At 35.7% G+C, this 21,827-nt stretch overlaps 1 protein-coding gene and 1 long non-coding RNA gene across 4 annotated transcripts in view; one reads left to right on the top strand and one right to left on the bottom strand.

The window, feature by feature from the left end:
• Positions 1-21,827, top strand: part of LOC148186725 (uncharacterized) — a 60,178-nt gene that overhangs the window by 35,257 nt on the left and 3,094 nt on the right. For both annotated transcript variants that reach the window (XR_015779589.1, XR_015779590.1), the window contains 2 exons: positions 1,814-1,876; positions 6,954-7,073. This is a non-coding gene — a long non-coding RNA (uncharacterized LOC148186725). The remainder of the gene's footprint in view (positions 1-1,813; positions 1,877-6,953; positions 7,074-21,827) is intronic.
• LOC121939489 (zinc fingers and homeoboxes protein 1-like) overlaps positions 758-21,827 on the bottom strand; it is a 59,194-nt gene continuing 38,124 nt past the window's right edge. For both annotated transcript variants that reach the window (XM_088090885.1, XM_088090886.1), the window contains exon 8: positions 758-6,747. The gene's annotated coding sequence lies outside the window, so the exon portion shown is untranslated. The remainder of the gene's footprint in view (positions 6,748-21,827) is intronic.

The following is a 21,827-nucleotide window of genomic DNA, read 5'->3' as shown; positions in this document are numbered from 1 at the left end:
GACACTAACACTAAGCCTAAAACGACTAAAGACTCTACTAAAACTAAACACTATTAACCCTTTGAAACCTGAGCAAATAGGTTTGATTTCTTTCAAAATTATGGAGAGAAGAAAGTGAACGACAAGAGAAGAAATGACCTAAAAATTTGCAAAAAACAAGAAAATAACCTGACAGAGGACCTGAAATTTAGTAAAACAACAAAACAAAACAAGGAAAAAAGAAAAGAAAAATATTGTAGAAAAAACCCAAGGCGAACAAGAGTTGAAAAACATTCTTAAAAATGTAATATTGTTGCAACATAATTTTAAATATGTAATTTTGACAATTAAATATATCGTCCCCCATCTCCTTTCTTTTTTTTCCCTAGCTTTTTAAAAATAACTTTCTAAATGTACAATTTTTGCAATTCCTTGCAAAGTTGCTCATTGCCTTTTTTTCACGTTTTTCAGAGAAATCAACAATTTTCGGAGAGTTCGGAAGTTTAAATACTTGTGAAAAGCGTCTGAAAGAAGAAATGTGATGTGGCTCCAGGTTTCAAATTGTTAAATAAAAAAAATAAACTGAATTTAGCAAACCCACTCTGGAAACTAACTTGAATTAAAAATTAAAATCAAAGTAAAAACTAATGAAAATTACAAAACAATAATCCTCCGGGGCTGTTATATTGTCCTTATTCCACATAAAATAATTTTCAGGTATTTTAGAGATATTTGACACATCGACCCCCGAAATAAAGTGAGTCCAACCAACAAAAAACAGCATTTTTTTCCATTTTTTATTTTTTTGCTTGCAGACAAAAAGATATCCATGAAAGTCCAGATATAATAAATAAATTAACTACTAAAAACTTGGCTATTAAAGCATTTTAAAGAATGGCAGAAAGGCGAAACTTACAGAGCTCGTATAAGGATCAATAAAAAACCCAAACCACCGCTCGAACCCGCTGATTGTTCTGTGATGTTTGCATATCCTAACAGAAACCTACGTGCTTCAGTAAACACAGGAAGAAGACGAGAGCAGATAAAAGCAAAATAAAAGCTTTTTTCTTCTTTTCTTTTTTTTTTTTTAACCCCCCTTATGAAAAGTTAAAAAGTTCCCGCAGGAACCGAGCCAAGTGCTTGTGGTTTCCCGTCCCCTAAAATATCGTCTGTAATTCTTGTGTAAAACCTGAAAGATATCGTTTTACTAGTTCACCCGTATTTGAGCAAATAAACGCACTAATAACTATGTCTTCTTCTTCTTCTTTTTTTTCTTTACAAAGTGATTCACTTACTTTGGTGGCGAGGACGAAAACAAACAGACAAAAAAAGAAACGCCATCTGTAAAGACATAATTATTATTGTGTACTCGTATTTTCATGCATACAGTATTGAATTCTCTAGAAAAAAAGAAAACTGTCTTAAAAGTGTAAATGTCACAATCTTACCGAGTTTGTAGCTTAACTGACTGAGGTAAAGTTGCCTGTTTCCTGAAGTAGAGCACACATGCCTTTCTGTTTTTTAATTTTCTTTTTTTGGACAAAGACACAAACAGTATTTGGGTTCATCTCCCTTTCAAGTCGATCAATAAATCTGCTTGTTATTTTACAAAAAAAAGATCCCAGATAAGAAATTATTTGGGATTGTGTCTAAAAAAATGACTGAAAAGTGACTGAAGTTGAGTTTGTAACAACATCCACCATCTTTAAAAAATCTTGGAGCTTTAATGTGGAGGTCAAAGCAAAAATCCACCGTTAAAACACCTAATTTATTTTGTATTTTTTAGTTTTTACTTGATAATTTTTGTAAACGTTGCCTATTTTATTTCCACCAGAGTTCCTACATTTCCCAGAATGCCTTTCAAGCCTCAAGACCTGGGAACTTTCAGTCAAAAGTGGTATGTATGATGAGTGTGTAAAGTTTCTGAAATTGCTTTAGACGTCTGATTGACGTCATATGGTTTGTGTATTTTAATTTATTCGATTTTATGATATTTTATTGACGTCTGTAAAGTGTCTGAGTTTCTTGAAAAGTGTTCTACAAATAAAATGTTTTTTTAGGGCTCGAGCACGAACCGTGCAAGGACCCTCTTGAAATTCAAGGACTTATTATTTTTCTGCCAAATGAATCACATTTTTGGAGGTCTAAACATGCTCAAAAACACATGAATCTTGGTACACACATCCAGCCTGGTGAAAACTGTAATATTTTGGTGGTTTCAGAAACGGGCTTGGCTAAATGACTCCTCAGCGCCCTCTAATGTTTAGCACCAATGGCCAGTTTCACCTACAATTCTAAAATTCGGTACACTCCATTTTGAATTTTGTGCTCATTTTTGGTGATTTCTGGCCTGGTACTTTTGCAAATTTCACCTACAGGCTTAATCCAATCGTCTTCAAATTTGGTGAGCCCAATGTTAACCCGAAAACATGATTCTTGTCCAGAGGTTTAGCTTAGTGGGTAAATCAGGCGTTTCGCGTCAATGAGGTTGGTGGTTCAAATCCCGTCTGGGACAGAGGACTTTTGTAGACCGCTGTCCAAGCACAGAGCTAAAGGGAACTTCAAAAACATGCAGACTGTCAGGAGGTTTAGCTCAGGGGGTAAATCAGGCGGTTGGTCTGTCAGGCGATTGCTGGTTCAAATCTCTTCTGAGACTTGTGACTTTTGAAAGAAAAACTAAAAACAGAACTACAGGGAAGGTGGAATACATGAAGTCTGAGGGACAAGAAAGACAGTCAAGAGACAGGACGTTTGGGGGAAAGACAAGAAGTTAGGTTAAGAGACAGGAAAGTCCGTCAAGTTACGGGCAGTTTGGTTGAGAGACAGGAAGGACAGTCAAGAGGCAGGAAGTTGAGGTGAGAAACAGGAAGTTGGGTTGAGAGACAGGAAGGTTAGTCAAGTTACAAAAAGTTAAGTTGAAAGACAGGAAGTTGAGTGAAGGTAGAAAATGGCGGTAAAGGATGAAAGTATAAAAGGTGAAAATAGGAATAAGAACAGGGTAAGCAGAAGGTCAGAAAGTTTGGCTGATAAATCAGGTCAAGTTGTCTTCCCCTCCTTTCTGTGTCCCCCAACCTCTCTCTTTTTTCTCTCCCTATCCACTCAAACGTTGTACTGTCCGGTAGCCTTGCCAATATATCTCAGTGCAGACTGCAACAGGAAGAAGTATATCAGACTCCTCCTTTGCAGAGCAAATCTGTTATGGCACCTCAAGGCATCCAGACCTCTCATACTGCGTGCCTAAGCTGCCGAACAGGACAGGTTAAAAAAAAAAGTTGTCTAGAAACAGTTAAAACCAGTATCTGCAGATGCGTCTGTCGAAATCAAGGAATATCGGTAAAGAAATGTCAAAGTAAAATCTGAGGTAATTTAGAAACTGTGATGTAAGAACATACCAACACACTGCCGATACTGAATTTTCCCTCCCAAGAACTAAGTTGATTATCAGCCTGACTCATATATCAGTCGAGTATTCGACGGACGTCACTGCCGATACTGAATTTCCCTAGTCGGGTTTTTGACGGACATCACTACTCATACTGAATTTTCCCTGCCAAGAACTTAGTTGATTATTGGCCTGACTCATATATCAGTTGAGTTTTCGACAGACGTTACTGCTGATACAGAATTTTCCGTTACAACACCTTATGACCCTTATATCAGCAGAGCAGAGAGATATATTGTCTGATATTTTATTTTATTTATGCCATAAAATATCATTTGGCTGTAGATTCACACACTTTAGACACTGACTGTGTTATTGTACAACAAATTAAGGCACGAAAAGGTGCGTGATATGTCGTTTTGGCTGATAAATCAGGTAAAGTTGTCCAAAAACAGTTAAAACCAGTATCTGCAGATGTGTCTGTCGAAATCAAGGAATATCGGTAAAGAAATGTCGAAGTAAAATCTGAGGTAATTTAGAAACTGTGATGTAGGAACATACCAACACACCGCCGATACTGAATTTTCCCTCCCAAGAACTTCATTGATTATTGGCCTGACTCATATATCAGTCGAGTTTTTAACAGACGTCACTGCCGATACTGAAATTTCTGTAACACCACCATATGACCCTTATATCAGCAGAGCAGAGAGATATATCGTCCAATATTTTATTTTATTTATGCCATAAAACATAATTTGGCTGTAGAGTCATACACTTTAGACACTGATTGTGATATTGTACAACAAATTAAGGCACGTAAAGTTGAGTGATATATCGTTTTGGCTGATAGATCAGGTGAATTTGTCCAAAAACAGGTAAAACCAGTATCTGCAGATGCGTCTGTTGAAAACAAGGATTATTGGTAAAGAAATGTCAAAGTAAAATCTGAGGTAATTTAGAAACTGTGATGTAAAAACATACTTTGTCCATTAGAGAGTACTGACATGTTTTAATATTCAAGTGTATAGTATTTTATTTGTTTGTTTGTGACACAGTTGTCTCCCTGTCTTGTGTTTGTATAGTTTTCGCCAATTCGGGCATTATCTGTTAAATTTCAGCGGTGGATTTAGCACCGTTGCATAACCGCTTCACTTGTGAGGCTCAAACTGCCGGCCGTCTTTCCCCTGAGCCACAGTTCAGTTATTTATATCATTTCGGACGTTCCCTTTAGCTTTGGACACATTTGGACAAAACCTTTAAAAGTCGCTTGTCCCGGATGAGTCTCGATCCCACAACCCCAGAGACACCAACCGATCGTCTAACCCACTGAGCCAAACCTCCTGACACTATTTCTGAGGTCCTTTTTTCACTCTGGTTTGGGCAGAAGTCCTTAAAACTTATGGATAAAGTTCAATCTCACCACCTGAAATACTCTTAGAACTAATCCAACTCACTATTTTCGGCCTTCTTTTACTATTGCCTGTAAAATTCATCTGCCCTGTATGGGATTTGAACCGGTGATCTAAGAGTCCTCAGGCATCTCTCTAACCAACTGAGCTAAACCTTCATGGACATCAGATCAGCTCCAAACTCAACATAACAACAGAGGTTTTCTGTTGTTATGTTGATTTACTTGACATTTTCATGGTCTGGTCTATAAATGATGTACACCAAGATGACATGGACTTTATGTGCCCTCCGGTGCCATCTAGTGGACACTGGAAGTACTACATCATGTGAAATAATATTATTATTTGTCAAAGTTTTACAAGTTTGATTCTAACATTTGTTTGTATATATTTGATGAGCATTTTGATTAATCTGCCCTTCATTCCCTTGATTAATTGTTTTTTTCATAAATTTAAGAAAAAATAGCTTTAAAAATTTCCCAAACCCTGAGGTTCTTTATTTTACTTTATTTTACTTCATTATAAAAATTTCCTTCACTTGTGAATACAATATTATTTATTTAAGATATTTTCAGTATTATTATCTCTGAGTGTTGTAAAATTTGAAATTATATTTTTGCCCTTTTATTTGATTTATTTAACTCTTCACATGTTTAAAAATCAATTGAAAGCTACATTATAAAATAGAGAATTTATCTGCTCCTCATTGCCTTGATGAAGTACTTTGTCCATAATGTCAGAAAATAGTGTAAAAATCTTTAGATAATATGGATCAACAGTAAAAAACACTCAAAGATTTACTTTATTGTGATTAGAATAAAATTAAAAAAAAACAACACACCAACAAAACAAAAAAAGCAGCAAATTTTCACATAATATCCAAAATATCACAACTGGAATTTTGAATATTGACGTTGGCCTCAGAGCTCAATTGTAGTTGAAGTTTTCGGCATTTCTTGTGTATTTATGAAGCTAATTAACTATTTTGATTAATACGTTTGTAGTTGCATTGTTGGATAACTGAAGTGAACTATGTCGAGTGTATTGAGTCTGATTTGACACTGAAACAACTAAAAATGCAATAATCATTCAATGAGCAGTTTTAAGGTGGATTTTCCCTTTAAGGAGTCAGTGATTTTTATGTCTGGAGGTAAATTCACAAAATAAATTGACGTCATTGAAACTGAATGGACCCAAACACCTGCTAACATGAAGATTATCACCGTATTCAAAAGAACTTGTAATAGTATAATGGATGCAGCCCCCATTACATTTATGTCATTCAGACTTTAAAAAAAATTACAAAAAGTTAAAACGCAGACGTGGAGCTCATTCCAGCACTGATTTCTTTTGTTTAACAAACAGAATGGCACTAATCTGAGTTGTCTATTCACAAAAAAACAGAACGGTTTTAAAAACCTTTTTTTTTTATTTCAGAACAGCAAAAATGTTTCATTGTTTGGGAAGAGGACGTTCCCTTGAGAAAATGGTCCATTACTTTGAAAAAAAGTTATTATATTATGAGAAAATCATGCGAGGTCTCACCTCTTATTTTAAAAACTTTTTTTTTTGTAAGAAAAATGACATAAAAGGCCAAAATAAAAGCCCTGTCATTCTCACCAAAATAAAAGCCTGGCTGTGTGTACAGGAGCAGATTTGGAACTTACTCTCGTGGTGACGTTTGCCGAGTCGTCATGCACCTTCGATTGGTCCCCACAGTTCATTAGCAGAAACAAACAACGTCCTGATGCTTTGTCCGTTACTTCAGCTCCGTCATCTCAGTGCTTCTCAGCTGCACCAGGACCCAAAGCTCGTCTCCGAGGCACGAACCCGTCGTTTTAGTTAAACACGTCATCTGTCTGAGCTGTGACTGTCTGTCTGAGCTTCCTGCGGCCATCTTTGGGTCCTGACCCACCAGCTGAGAAACACTGACATCGTTGTCGTCCTCCAAAGTCGGGGGAAGCAACGTTGATGCTGCAGAATAAAAGAAAAATAAAATCAAATCAGGATTTGTGTACATGATGTAAACGCTGGAACATGTCCTGCCAAAAAAATCATTTCATTCAGATATTTACTCTGTTGACAACATTGAACTCTCCAAATAAACGCACTACATGCAACTGAATATTGTGATGATAATTAGATTTATTCAACTTATTGTATCTACTTAATCTCTGCAGGGTGTTTGTGTCACCTCCACCTCCTCCTGAAGAAGCTAACCAGGAGGATCCTCATCAGAGACCGGATCCGAAACTCGATTCCAAGCTCCCCCCGAATGTCAGAGCTCCTCGTCTTAAAGGGTGAGCCTTGTTTTAAAGATTTTTATTTAAGTCACTGCTGTTTATTTTCTAAAATTCATAAAACATAATGTCAGAAAAAAAGTATAAAAGTATTATATCGAACATAATTTTACAAAATGCAATAGTATAGTATGTCAAAATGTCTTAAAAAGAAAAAAGTCATTAGATTTCATTATGGTCAACATCGCAGGATAAAAACTCATAGTATAGTCTGCAAAAAAAAGTCAGAATATAGTATGCCCAAAAATGTAACCAAATATTTACAGTATAGTATAGCATAGAAAAATAAAAACTCATACATTATGCCATAAAATGATCACAAAAAATGATGGTGTGTCGAATAATTTTATTATAAAAGGTCAAAGTATAGAAGGTCAAAAGTGTTCTTAAAAAAAAAATTATATTGTAGTATGTCGAAAAATTTAGCCAAAAAAGTAACAATATATACTATGTCAAAAAATGTAATTAATAAAACATTGTTTATAGTATGTCGAAAATGTTCAGCAAATACTCATAGTATAATATAGTATTCTGTCAAAATTTCCCTTTAAAATTGTCAAAGAATGCTGCGCCAACAAAAAAATCATCAAAACCATCAAAACCATCATGGTATAGCATGTCGAAAGATTTCATCAAAAATTCATACTAAAGTACGTCGTGTGAAATCCTTTAACAAGTGTCATAATGTGCCATTAAATTTTCGGTTAAAAGTCATAGTATATCAAAAACGCCACAGTGTAGTATGCAATTAAAATTAAATCAAAAACTGCCATAGTGCAGTATGTGGAACCATGTCATAGAAAAACGTCATAGTATAGTATGTCGAAAATATTTAATAAAAAAAAAGTGCATCATGTCAGAAAATTTAAAGTAAAAGTACAGTATGGCCAAGGAAAATCTTTCAAAAAATGTCATTATAAATGCCACACAGTTTTCACTGAAAAGGATATACTTGTATAGTATGTTGTAAAATTTAATGGGAAAAAATTACTGTATAGCATGGCAAATTTTTTAGCAAAAAAGTCACAATATGAATTTGAAAAAATTCCTCAAACAGGTCAGAGTATAGTAAGTAAGTAAGTAAGTAAGTAAATTTTATTTATATAGCACCTTTCATAGATAGAAATCACAAAGTGCTTTACAGTAAAAACACAGTGCTTCACAAACAGAATAAACAGTGATTTACAAAGGATAAAATACAACACAGTTCTTTGAAATAAGGCAAAAGAAAATACAATATAAACACCAAGTTAATAACAGAGGTTAATTAAAAGCTTGTCTGTATAAAAGTGTCTTTAGCTGCATTTTAAAGGAGTCAATGGAGTTGGTGCAGCATAGTGTGCCATACTATAGTATGGTGAAAAATGTCAAAATATGGCATGTCCAAAAACAGCTGAAAACCAAAATAACCACATAAAACAGCCTGTCAAGACACTTCATTGTACTGCATGTCAAAAAGACAGCTTAAAACGTCACAATATGTCATGTTTTGGGGTCATTTTTCACAACATACTATAATATGACACTATTGTGCCACTTGAGTCTTTCATTGTATGCCACGACAGTTTTTTTTTTTTCATGAGAGTGAGTGCTTTATATTTTCTGTTTTGAGCTGCTCAGCGACTACTATGTGACCCTCACCAGAAAGTGCTGTTTGGGACACTTTCAGATTGGCTGGTCTGGAGACTATTTACATGTAATACTGCGTTAGCCGAAAGTACGTAGAGGATGGTGGCTTGCAAATGATTACTTTCCTCCTCACTTTCAAATTGTGTATATGTTTGATTTTGTTTCTCAGACAGCAGAGTAGTCACTACTTATTTTCAATATTGAGGTAATGAATATATTTCAGCTCTGTTCACATCCCTCGTCATTCAGCAGCGAAAGACTGTTTTCACCAAAAAGGCAAGGCTATAGTATGGCAAAAATGTCAAAATTTGGCCCGTCCCAAAAACAGCTGAAAACTGTTGAAAACCTACTCAAATAGTGTGTTAAGACACCCCAAAGCAAAAAAAGTTGCAAATACGGCCAAAAACAGCATAAAATAGCATGTCGAAAAAACAACAACCCCAAAAAGCAAGGCTATAGTATGGCAAAAATGTCAAAATGTGGCCCGTCCCAAAAACAGCTAAAAAGTGTAGACAACATACTTAAATAGTGTGTTAAGACAGCCCAAAGCAAAAAAAGTTGCAAATACAGCCAAAAGCAGCATAAAATAGCATGTCGAAAAAACAACAACCCCAAAAGGCAAGGCTATAGTATGGCAAAAATGTCAAAATGTGGCCCGTCCCAAAAACAGCTAAAAGGTGTAGACAACGTACTTAAATAGTGTATTAAGACACCCCAAAGCAAAGAAAGTTGCAAATACGGCCAAAAACAGCATAAAATAGCATGTCGAAAAAACAACAACCCCAAAAGGCAAGGCTATAGTATGGCAAAAATGTCAAAATTTGGCCCGTCCCAAAAACAGCTAAAAACTGTTGAAAACCTCCTTAAATAGTGTGTTAAGACAGCCCAAAGCAAAGAAAGTTGCAAATGCGGCCAAAATCAGCATAAAATAACATGTCGAAAAAACAACAACCCCAAAAGGCAAGGCTATAGTATGGCAAAAATGTCAAAATTTGGCCCGTCCCAAAAACAGCTGAAAACTGTTGAAAACCTCCTTAAATACTGTGTTTAGACACCCCAAAGCAAAGAAAGTTGCAAATACGGCCAAAAACACCAGAAAACAACATGTCGAAAAAATGACCCAAAAGGCAAGGCTATAGTATGGCAAAAATGTCAAAATTTGGCCCGTCCCAAAAACAGCTGAAAACTGTTGAAAACCTACTCAAATAGTGTGTTAAGACACCCCAAAGCAAAAAAAGTTGCAAATACGGCCAAAAACAGCATAAAATAGCATGTCGAAAAAATGACCCAAAAGGCAAGGCTATAGTATGGCAAAAATGTCAAAATGTGGCCTGTCCCAAAAACAGCTAAAAAGTGTAGACAACGTACTTAAATAGTGTGTTAAGACACCCCAAAGCAAAGAAAGTTGCAAATACGACCAAAAAAAACATAAAACAGCATGTCGAAAAAATGACCCAAAAGGCAAAGCTATAGCATGGCAAAAATGTCAAAATTTTGCCCGTCCCAAAAACAGCTAAAAACTGTTGAAAACCTCCTTAAATAGTGTGTTAAGACACCCCAAAGCAAAAAAAGTTGCAAATACAGCCAAAAACAGCATAAAATAACATGTCGAAAAAACGACAAACCCAAAAGGCAAGGCTATAGTATGGCAAAAATGTCAAAATTTGGCCCGTCCCAAAAACAGCTAAAAACTGTTGAAAACCTACTTAAATAGTGTATTAAGACACCCCAAAGCAAAGAAAGTTGCAAATACGGCCAAAAACAGCATTAAATAGCATGTCGAAAAAAATGACCCAAAAGGCAAGGCTATAGTATGGCAAAAATGTCAACATTTGGCCCGTCACAAATACAGCTAAAAATTGTTGAAAACCTCCTTAAATAGTGTATTAAGACACACCATAGCAAAGAAAGTTGCAAATACAGCCAAAAACACCATAAAACAGCATGTCGAAAAAAATGACCCAAAAGGCAAGGCTATAGTATGGCAAAAATGTCAACATTTGGCCCGTCACAAATACAGCTAAAAATTGTTGAAAACCTACTCAAATAGTGTGTTAAGACACACCATAGTAAAGAAAGTTGCAAATATAGCAAAAACACCATAAAATAGCATGTCGAAAAAACAACAACCCCAAAAGGCAAGGCTATAGTATGGCAAAAATGTCAAATTTGGCCCGTCCCAAAAATAGCTGAAAACTGTTAAAAAACCTCTTTAAATAGTGTATTCAGACACACCATAGCAAAGAAAGTTGCAAATACAGCCAAAAACAGCATAAAATAGCATGTCGAAAAAACAACAACCCCAAAAGGCAAGGCTATAGTATGGCAAAAATGTCAACATTTGGCCTGTCACAAATACAGCTAAAAATTGTTGAAAACCTCCTTAAATAGTGTGTTAAGACACACCATAGCAAAGAAAGTTGCAAATACGGCCAAAAACAGCATAAAATAGCATGTCGAAAAAATGACAAACCCAAAAGGCAAGGCTATAGTATGGCAAAAATGTCAAAATTTGGCCCGTCACAAATACAGCTAAAAATTGTTGAAAACCTCCTTAAATAGTGTGTTAAGACACACCATAGCAAAGAAAGTTGCAAATACAGCCAAAAACAGCATAAAATAGCATGTCGAAAAAACAACAACCCCAAAAGGCAAGGCTATAGTATAGCAAAAATGTCAAAATTTGGCCATCCAAAACAGCTAAAAACTGTTGAAAACCTACTTAAATAGTGTATTAAGACACCCCAAAGCAAAGAAAGTTGCAAATACGGCCAAAAACAGCATAAAATAGCATGTCGAAAAAACGACAAACCCAAAAGGCAAGGCTATAGTATGGCAAAAATGTCAAAATTTGGCCTGTCCCAAAAACAGCTAAAAACTGTTAAAAACCTACTTAAATAGTGTGTTAAGACACCCCAAAACAAAGAAAGTTGCAAATACGGCCAAAAACAGCATAAAACAGCATGTCGAAAAAAATGACCCAAAAGGCAAGGCTATAGTATGGCAAAAATGTCAACATTTGGCCCGTCACAAATACAGCTAAAAATTGTTGAAAACCTCCTTAAATAGTGTGTTAAGACACACCATAGCAAAGAAAGTTGCAAATACGGCCAAAGACAGCATAAAACAACATGTCGAAAAAACGACAAACCCAAAAGGCAAGGCTATAGTATGGCAAAAATGTCCAAATTTGGCCCATCCCAAAAACAGCTAAAAAGTGTTTAAAACCTACTTAAATAGTGTATTAAGACACCCCATAGCAAAGAAAGTTGCAAATACGAACAAAAACACCATAAAACAGCATGTCGAAAAAAAACGACAAACCCAAAAGGCAAGGCTATAGCATGGCAAAAATGTCAAAATTTGACCTGTCCCAAAACAGCTAAAAACTGTTGAAAACGTTCTTAAATAGTGTATTAAGACACCCCAAAGCAAAGAAAGTTGCAAATACGGCCAAAAACACCATTAAATAGCATGTCGAAAAAATGACAACCCCAAAAGGCAAGGCTATAGTATGGCAAAAATGTCAAAATTTGGCCCGTCCCAAAAACAGCTGAAAACTGTTGAAAACCTACTCAAATAGTGTGTTAAGACACCCCAAAGCAAAAAAAGTTGCAAATACGGCCAAAAACAGCATAAAATAGCATGTCGAAAAAACGACAAACCCAAAAGGCAAGGCTATAGTATGGCAAAAATGTCAAAATTTGACCCGTCCCAAAAACAGCTGAAAACTGTTGAAAACCTACTCAAATACCGTGTTGAGACACCCCAAAGCAAAGAAAGTTGCAAATACGGCCAAAAACAGCATAAAACAGCATGTCGAAAAAACGACAAACCCAAAAGGCAAGGCTATAGTATGGCAAAAATGTCAAATTTGGCCCGTCCCAAAAACAGCTAAAAAGTGTTTAAAACCTACTTAAATAGTGTATTAAGACACCCCATAGCAAAGAAAGTTGCAAATACGAACAAAAACACCATAAAATAGCATGTCGAGAAAATGACCCAAAAGGCAAGGCTATAGTATGGCAAAAATGTCAACATTTGGCCCGTCCCAAAAACAGTTAAAAACTGTTGAAAACCTACTTAAATAGTGTGTTAAGACACCCCAAAGCAAAAAAAGTTGCAAATACAGCCAAAAACAGCATAAAATAGCATGTCGAAAAAATGACCCAAAAGGCAAGGCTATAGTATGGCAAAAATGTCAAAATTTGGCCCGTCCCAAAAACAGCTAAAAAGTGTAGACAACGTACTTAAATAGTGTGTTAAGACACCCCAAAGCAAAGAAAGTTGCAAATACGGTCAAAAACAGCATAAAACAACATGTCGAAAAAACGACAAACCCAAAAGGCAAGGCTATAGTATGGCAAAAATGTCCAAATTTGGCCCATCACAAAAACAGCTAAAAACTGTTGAAAACCTCCTTAAATAGTGTATTAAGACACACCATAGCAAAGAAAGTTGCAAATACGACCAAAAACAGCATAAAATAGCATGTCGAAAAAAATTACCCAAAAGGCAAGGCTATAGTATGGAAAAAATGTCAACATTTGGCCCGTCACAAAAACAGCTAAAAATTGTTGAAAACCTCCTTAAATAGTGTGTTTAGACACACCATAGCAAAGAAAGTTGCAAATACGGCCAAAAACAGCATAAAATAGCATGTCGAAAAAACGACAAACCCAAAAGGCAAGGCTATAGTATGGCAAAAATGTCAAAATTTGGCCCGTCACAAATACAGCTAAAAATTGTTGAAAACCTCCTTAAATAGTGTGTTAAGACACACCATAGCAAAGAAAGTTGCAAATACAGCCAAAAACAGCATAAAATAGCATGTCGAAAAAACGACAAACCCAAAAGGCAAGGCTATAGTATGGCAAAAATGTCAATATTTGGCTCGTCACAAATACAGCTAAAAATTGTTGAAAACCCCCTTAAATAGTGTGTTAAGACACACCATAGCAAAGAAAGTTGCAAATACGGCCAAAAACAGCATAAAATAGCATGTCGAAAAAATGAAAAACCCAAAAGGCAAGGCTATAGTATAGCAAAAATGTCAAAATTTGGCCCGTCCCAAAAACAGCTAAAAACTGTTAAAAACCTACTTAAATCGTGTGTTAAGACAGACCAAAACAAAGAAAGTTGCAAATATGGCCAAAAACAGCATAAAATAACATGTCGAAAAAACGACAAACCCAAAAGGCAAGGCTATAGTATGGCAAAAATGTCAAAATTTGGCCCGTCCCAAAAACAGCTGAAAACTGTTGAAAATCTATTTAAATATTGTGTTAAAACACACCAAAGCAAAAGAAAGTTGCAAATCTGACCAAAAACAGCATAAAATAACATGTCGAAAAAATGACAAACCCAAAAGGCAAGGCTATAGTATGGCAAAAATGTCAAAATTTGGCCTGTCCCAAAAACAGCTAAAAACTGTTGAAAACCTACTTAAATAGTGTGTTAAGACACCCCAAAGCAAAGAAAGTTGCAAATACGGCCAAAAAAAACATAAAACAGCATGTCGAAAAAATGATCCAAAAGGCAAGGCTATAGCATGGCAAAAATGTCAAAATTTGGCCTGTCCCAAAAACAGCTAAAAACTGTTGAAAACCTACTTAAATAGTGTATTAAGACACCCCAAAGCAAAGAAAGTTGCAAATACGGCCAAAAACAGCATAAAATAACATGTCGAAAAAACAACAACCCCAAAAGGCAAGACTATAGTATGGCAAAAATGTCAAAATGTGGCCCGTCCCAAAAACAGCTAAAAAGTGTAGACAACGTACTTAAATAGTGTATTGAGACACCCCAAAGCAAAGAAAGTTGCAAATACGGCCAAAAACAGCATAAAATAGCATGTCGAAAAAATGACAAACCCAAAAGGCAAGGCTATAGTATGGCAAAAATGTCAAAATGTGGCCCGTCCCAAAAACAGCTAAAAAGTGTAGACAACGTACTTAAATAGTGTATTGAGACACCCCAAAGCAAAGAAAGTTGCAAATACGACCAAAAACACCATAAAACAGCATGTCGAAAAAATGACCCAAAAGGCAAGGCTATAGTATGGCAAAAATGTCAAAATGTGGCCTGTCCCAAAAACAGCTAAAAACTGTTGAAAACCTACTCAAATACCGTGTTGAGACACCCCACAGTAAAGAAAGTTGCAAATATGGCAAAAACACACCATAAAACAGCTCGTCGAAAAAAGGACCCAAAAGGCAAGGCTATAGTATGGCAAAAATGTCAAATTTGGCCCGTCCCAAAAATAGCTGAAAACTGTTAAAAAACCTCTTTAAATAGTGTGTTAAGACACCCCAAAGCAAAGAAAGTTGCAAATACGACCAAAAACAGCATAAAATAGCATGTCGAAAAAATAACAACCCCAAAAGGCAAGGCTATAGTATGGCAAAAATGTCAACATTTGGCCCGTCACAAATACAGCTAAAAATTGTTGAAAACCTCCTTAAATAGTGTGTTAAGACACCCCAAAGCAAAAAAAGTTGCAAATACAGCCAAAAACAGCATAAAATAACATGTCGAAAAAACAACAACCCCAAAAGGCAAGGCTATAGTATGGAAAAAATGTCAAAATGTGGCCCGTCCCAAAAACAACTAAAAAGTGTAGACAACGTACTTAAATAGTGTGTTAAGACAGCCCAAAACAAAGAAAGTTGCAAATATGGCCAAAAACAGCATAAAATAACATGTCGAAAAAACGACAAACCCAAAAGGCAAGGCTATAGTATGGAAAAAATGTCAAAATTTGACCCGTCCCAAAAACAACTAAAAAGTGTTGAAAACCTACTTAAATAGTGTGTCAAGACACCCCAAAGCAAAGAAAGTTGCAAATACGGCCAAAAACAGCATAAAATAACATGTCGAAAAACGACAAACCCAAAAGGCAAGGCTATAGTATGGCAAAAATGTCAAAATTTGGCCTGTCCCAAAAACAGCTAAAAACTGTTGAAAACCTACTTAAATAGTGTATTAAGACACCCCAAAGCAAAGAAAGTTGCAAATACGGCCAAAAACACCATAAAATAGCATGTCGAGAAAATGACCCAAAAGGCAAGGCTATAGTATGGCAAAAATGTCAACATTTGGCCCGTCCCAAAAACAGCTAAAAACTGTTGAAAACCTACTTAAATAGTGTGTCAAGACACCCCATAGCAAAGAAAGTTGCAAATACAGCCAAAAACAGCATAAAATAGCATGTCGAAAAAATGACCCAAAAGGCAAGGCTATAGTATGGCAAAAATGTCAACATTTGGCCTTTCACAAATACAGCTAAAAATTGTTGAAAACCTCCTTAAATAGTGTGTTAAGACACCCCAAAGCAAAGAAAGTTGCAAATACGGTCAAAAACAGCATAAAACAACATGTCGAAAAAACGACAAACCCAAAAGGCAAGGCTATAGTATGGCAAAAACGTCAAAATTTGGCCCATCCCAAAAACAGCTAAAAAGTGTTTAAAACCTACTTAAATAGTGTATTAAGACACCCCAAAGCAAAGAAAGTTGCAAATCTGAACAAAAACACCATAAAACAGCATGTCGAGAAAATGACCCAAAAGGCAAGGCTATAGTATGGCAAAAATGTCAAAATTTGGCCTGTCCCAAAAACAGCTAAAAAGTGTTGAAAACCTACTTAAATAGTGTATTAAGACACCCCAAAGCAAAGAAAGTTGCAAATACAACCAAAAAAAGCATAAAACAGCATGTCGAAAAAATGACCCAAAAGGCAAGGCTATAGTATGGCAAAAATGTCAAAATTTGGCCTGTCCCAAAAACAGCTAAAAACTGTTGGAAACCTACTTAAATAGTGTGTTAAGACACCCCAAAGCAAAGAAAGTTGCAAATACGGCCAAAAACACCATTAAATAGCATGTCGAAAAAATGACAAACCCAAAAGGCAAGGCTATAGTATGGCAAAATGTCAATATTTGGCCAAATCACAAATACAGCTAAAAATTGTTGAAAACCCCCTTAAATAGTGTGTTAAGACACACCATAGCAAAGAAAGTTGCAAATACGGCCAAAAACAGCATAAAATAGCATGTCGAAAAAATGAAAAACCCAAAAGGCAAGGCTATAGTATAGCAAAAATGTCAAAATTTGGCCCGTCCCAAAAACAGCTAAAAACTGTTAAAAACCTACTTAAATAGTGTGTTAAGACAGCCCAAAACAAAGAAAGTTGCAAATACGGCCAAAAACAGCATAAAATAACATGTCGAAAAAACGACAAACCCAAAAGGCAAGGCTATAGTATGGCAAAAATGTCAAAATTTGGCCCGTCCCAAAAACAGCTGAAAACTGTTGAAAATCTATTTAAATATTGTGTTAAGACACCCCAAAGCAAAGAAAGTTGCAAATACGGCCAAAAACAGCATAAAATAGCATGTCGAAAAAACAGGAACCCAAAAGTCAAGGCTATAGTATGGTAAAAATGTCAAAATTTGGCCCGTCCCAAAAACAGCTAAAAACTGTTGAAAACTTCCTTAAATAGTGTGTTAAGACACACCATAGCAAAGAAAGTTGCAAATACGAACAAAAACACCATAAAATAGCATGTCGAAAAAATGACCCAAAAGGCAAGGCTATAGTATGGCAAAAATGTCAAAATTTGGCCCGTCCCAAAAACAGCTGAAAACTGTTGAAAATCTATTTAAATATTGTGTTAAGACACCCCAAAGCAAAGAAAGTTGCAAATACGGCCAAAAACAGCATAAAATAGCATGTCGAAAAAACGAAGAACCCAAAAGTCAAGGCTATAGTATGGTAAAAATGTCAAAATTTGGCCCGTCCCAAAAACAGCTAAAAACTGTTGAAAACTTCCTTAAATAGTGTGTTAAGACACACCATAGCAAAGAAAGTTGCAAATACGAACAAAAACACCATAAAATAGCATGTCGAAAAAATAACCCAAAAGGCAAGGCTATAGTATGGCAAAAATGTCAAAATTTGGCTCGTCACAAAAACAGCTAAAAACTGTTAAAAACCCACTTAAATAGTGTGTTAAGACACCCCAAAGCAAAGAAAGTTGCAAATACGAACAAAAACACCATAAAACAGCATGTCGAGAAAATGACCCAAACGGCAAGGCTATAGTATGGCAAAAATGTCAAAATTTGACCCGTCCCAAAAACAGCTAAAAAGTGTAGACAACGTACTTAAATAGTGTATTAAGACACCCCAAAGCAAAGAAAGTTGCAAATACGAACAAAAACACCATAAAATAGCATGTCGAAAAAACGACCAACCCAAAAGGTAAGGCTATAGTATGGCAAAAATGTCAAAATTTGGCCCGTCCCAAAAACAGCTGAAAACTGTTGAAAACCTACTCAAATACCGTGTTGAGACACCCCAAAGCAAAACAAGTTGCAAATACGGCCAAAAACAGCATAAAATAACATGTCGAAAAAACGACCAACCCAAAAGGCAAGGCTATAGTATGGCAAAAATGTCAAAATTTGGCCCATCCCAAAAACAGCTAAAAACTGTTGAAAACTTCCTTAAATAGTGTGTTAAGACACACCATAGCAAAGAAAGTTGCAAATACGAACAAAAACACCATAAAATAGCATGTCGAAAAAATGACCCAAAAAGGCAAGGCTATAGTATGGCAAAATGTCAAAATTTGGCCTGTCCCAAAAACAGCTAAAAGTGTTGAAAACCCACTTAAATAGTGTGTCAAGACACCCCAAAGCAAAGAAAGTTGCAAATACGGCCAAAAACAGCATAAAATAACATGTTGAAAAAACGACAAACCCAAAAGGCAAGGCTATAGTATGGCAAAAATGTCAATATTTGGCTCGTCACAAATACAGCTAAAAATTGTTGAAAACCCCCTTAAATAGTGTGTTAAGACACACCATAGCAAAGAAAGTTGCAAATACGGCCAAAAACAGCATAAAATAGCATGTCGAAAAAATGAAAAACCCAAAAGGCAAGGCTATAGTATAGCAAAAATGTCAAAATTTGGCCCGTCCCAAAAACAGCTAAAAACTGTTAAAAACCTACTTAAATAGTGTGTTGAGACAGCCCAAAACAAAGAAAGTTGCAAATATGGCCAAAAACAGCATAAAATAACATGTCGAAAAAACGACAAACCCAAAAGGCAAGGCTATAGTATGGCAAAAATGTCAAAATTTGGCCCGTCCCAAAAACAGCTGAAAACTGTTGAAAATCTATTTAAATATTGTGTTAAGACACCCCAAAGCAAAGAAAGTTGCAAATATGGCAAAAACAGCATAAAATAGCATGTCGAAAAACAGGAACCCAAAAGTCAAGGCTATAGTATGGTAAAAATGTCAAAATTTGGCCCGTCCCAAAAACAGCTAAAAACTGTTGAAAACTTCCTTAAATAGTGTGTTAAGACACCCCAAAGCAAAGAAAGTTGCAAATACGGCCAAAAACAGCATAAAACATGTCGAAAAAACGACAAACCCAAAAGTCAAGGCTATAGTATTGAAAAAATGTCAAAATTTGACCCGTCCCAAAAACAACTAAAAAGTGTTGAAAACCTACTTAAATAGTGTGTTAAGACACCCCAAAGCAAAGAAAGTTGCAAATACGGCCAAAAACAGCATAAAACAGCATGTCGAAAAAACGACAAACCCAAAAGGCAAGGCTATAGTATGGCAAAAATGTCAAAATTTGGCCTGTCCCAAAAACAGCTAAAAACTGTTGAAAACCTACTTAAATAGTGTATTAAGACACCCCAAAGCAAAGAAAGTTGCAAATCTGACCAAAAACAGCATAAAATAACATGTCAAAAAATGACCCAAAAGGCAAGGCTATAGTATGGCAAAATGTCAAAATTTGGCCCATCCCAAAACAGCTAAAACTGTTGAAAACTTCTTAAATAGTGTGTTAAGACACACCATAGCAAAGAAAGTTGCAAATCTGAACAAAAACACCATAAAATAACATGTCGAAAAACGACCAAACCAAAAGGCAAGGCTATAGTATGGCAAAAATGTCAAAATTTGGCCCGTCCCAAAAACAGCTAAAAAGTGTTGAAAACCTACTTAAATAGTGTGTCAAGACACCCCAAAGCAAAGAAAGTTGCAAATACGGCCAAAAACAGCATAAAATAACATGTTGAAAAAACGACCAACCCAAAAGGCAAGGCTATAGTATGGCAAAAATGTCAAAATTTGGCCCATCCCAAAAACAGCTAAAAAGTGTTTAAAACGTACTTAAATAGTGTATTAAGACACCCCATAGCAAAGAAAGTTGCAAATACGAACAAAAACACCATAAAACAGCATGTCGAAAAAATGACCCAAAAGGCAAGGCTATAGTATGGCAAAAATGTCCAAATTTGACCCGTCCCAAAAACAGCTGAAAACTGTTGAAAACCTACTCAAATACCGTGTTGAGACACCCCATAGTAAAGAAAGTTGCAAATATGGCAAAAAACACCATAAAACAGCTCGTCGAAAAAATGACCCAAAAGGCAAGGCTATAGTATGGCAAAAATGTCAAAATTTGGTCTGTCGCAAAAACAGCTAAAAACTGTTGAAAACTTCCTTAAATTGTGTGTTAAGACACCCCAAAGCAAAGAAAGTTGCAAATACGAACAAAAACACCATAAAATAGCATGTCGAAAAAATGACCCAAAAGGCAAGGCTATAGTATGGCAAAAATGTCAAAATTTGGCTCGTCCCAAAAACAGCTAAAAACTGTTGAAAACCTACTTAAATAGTGTATTAAGACACCCCAAAGCAAAGAAGGTTGCAAATACGGCCAAAAACAGCATAAAATAACATGTCAAAAAAATGACCCAAAAGGCAAGGCTATAGTATGGCAAAAATGTCAAAATTTGACCCGTCCCAAAAATTTCAAAAACAGCTAAAAACTGTTAAAAACCTACTTAAATAGTGTGTTAAGACAACCCAAAGCAAAGAAAGTTGCAAATATGGCCAAAAACAGCATAAAATAACATGTCGAAAAAACGACCAACCCAAAAGGCAAGGCTATAGTATGGCAAAAATGTCAAAATTTGGCCCATCCCAAAAACAGCTAAAAAGTGTTTAAAATCTACTTAAATAGTGTATTAAGACACCCCATAGCAAAGAAAGTTGCAAATACGAACAAAAACACCATAAAACAGCATGTCGAAAAAATGACCCAAAAGGCAAGGCTATAGTATGGCAAAAATGTCAAAATTTGGCCCGTCCCAAAAACAGCTAAAAACTGTTGAAAACTTCCTTAAATAGTGTGTTAAGACACACCATAGCAAAGAAAGTTGCAAATACGAACAAAAACACCATAAAACAGCATGTCGAAAAAATGACCCAAAAGGCAAGGCTATAGTATGGCAAAAATGTCAAAATTTGGCCCGTCCCAAAAACAGCTAAAAAGTGTAGACAACGTACTTAAATAGTGTGTTAAGACATCCCAAAGCAAAGAAAGTTGCAAATACAGCCAAAAACACCATAAAACAACATGTCGAAAAAACGACAAACCCAAAAGGCAAGGCTATAGTATGGCAAAAATGTCAAAATTTGACCCGTCCCAAAAACAACTAAAAAGTGTTGAAAACCTACTTAAATAGTGTGTTAAGACACACCATAGCAAAGAAAGTTGCAAATACGAACAAAAACACCATAAAATAGCATGTCGAAAAAATGACCCAAAAGGCAAGGCTATAGTATGGCATAATGTCAAAACTTGGCCCGTCCCAAAAACAGCTAAAAACTGTTAAAAACCTACTTAAATAGTGTATTAAGACACCCCAAAGCAAAGAAAGTTGCAAATACGAACAAAAACACCATAAAACAGCATGTCGAGAAAATGACCCAAACGGCAAGGCTATAGTATGGCAAAAATGTCAAAATTTGACCCGTCCCAAAAACAGCTAAAAAGTGTAGACAACGTACTTAAATAGTGTATTAAGACACCCCAAAGCAAAGAAAGTTGCAAATACGAACAAAAACACCATAAAATAGCATGTCGAAAAAACGACCAACCCAAAAGGCAAGGCTATAGTATGGCAAAAATGTCAACATTTGGCCCATCCCAAAAACAGCTAAAAACTGTTGAAAACCTACTTAAATAGTGTGTTAAGACACACTATAGCAAAGAAAGTTGCAAATACGACCAAAAACACCATAAAACAGCA

This window comes from Plectropomus leopardus, chromosome 17, assembly GCF_026936395.1.
Source record: "Plectropomus leopardus strain MGB_pleo_1.0 chromosome 17, ASM2693639v1, whole genome shotgun sequence".
Lineage (NCBI taxonomy): Eukaryota > Metazoa > Chordata > Actinopteri > Perciformes > Serranidae > Plectropomus > Plectropomus leopardus.
Note: the sequence above shows the minus strand (reverse complement) of the source record. Positions and strands in the feature narration are given on the sequence as shown.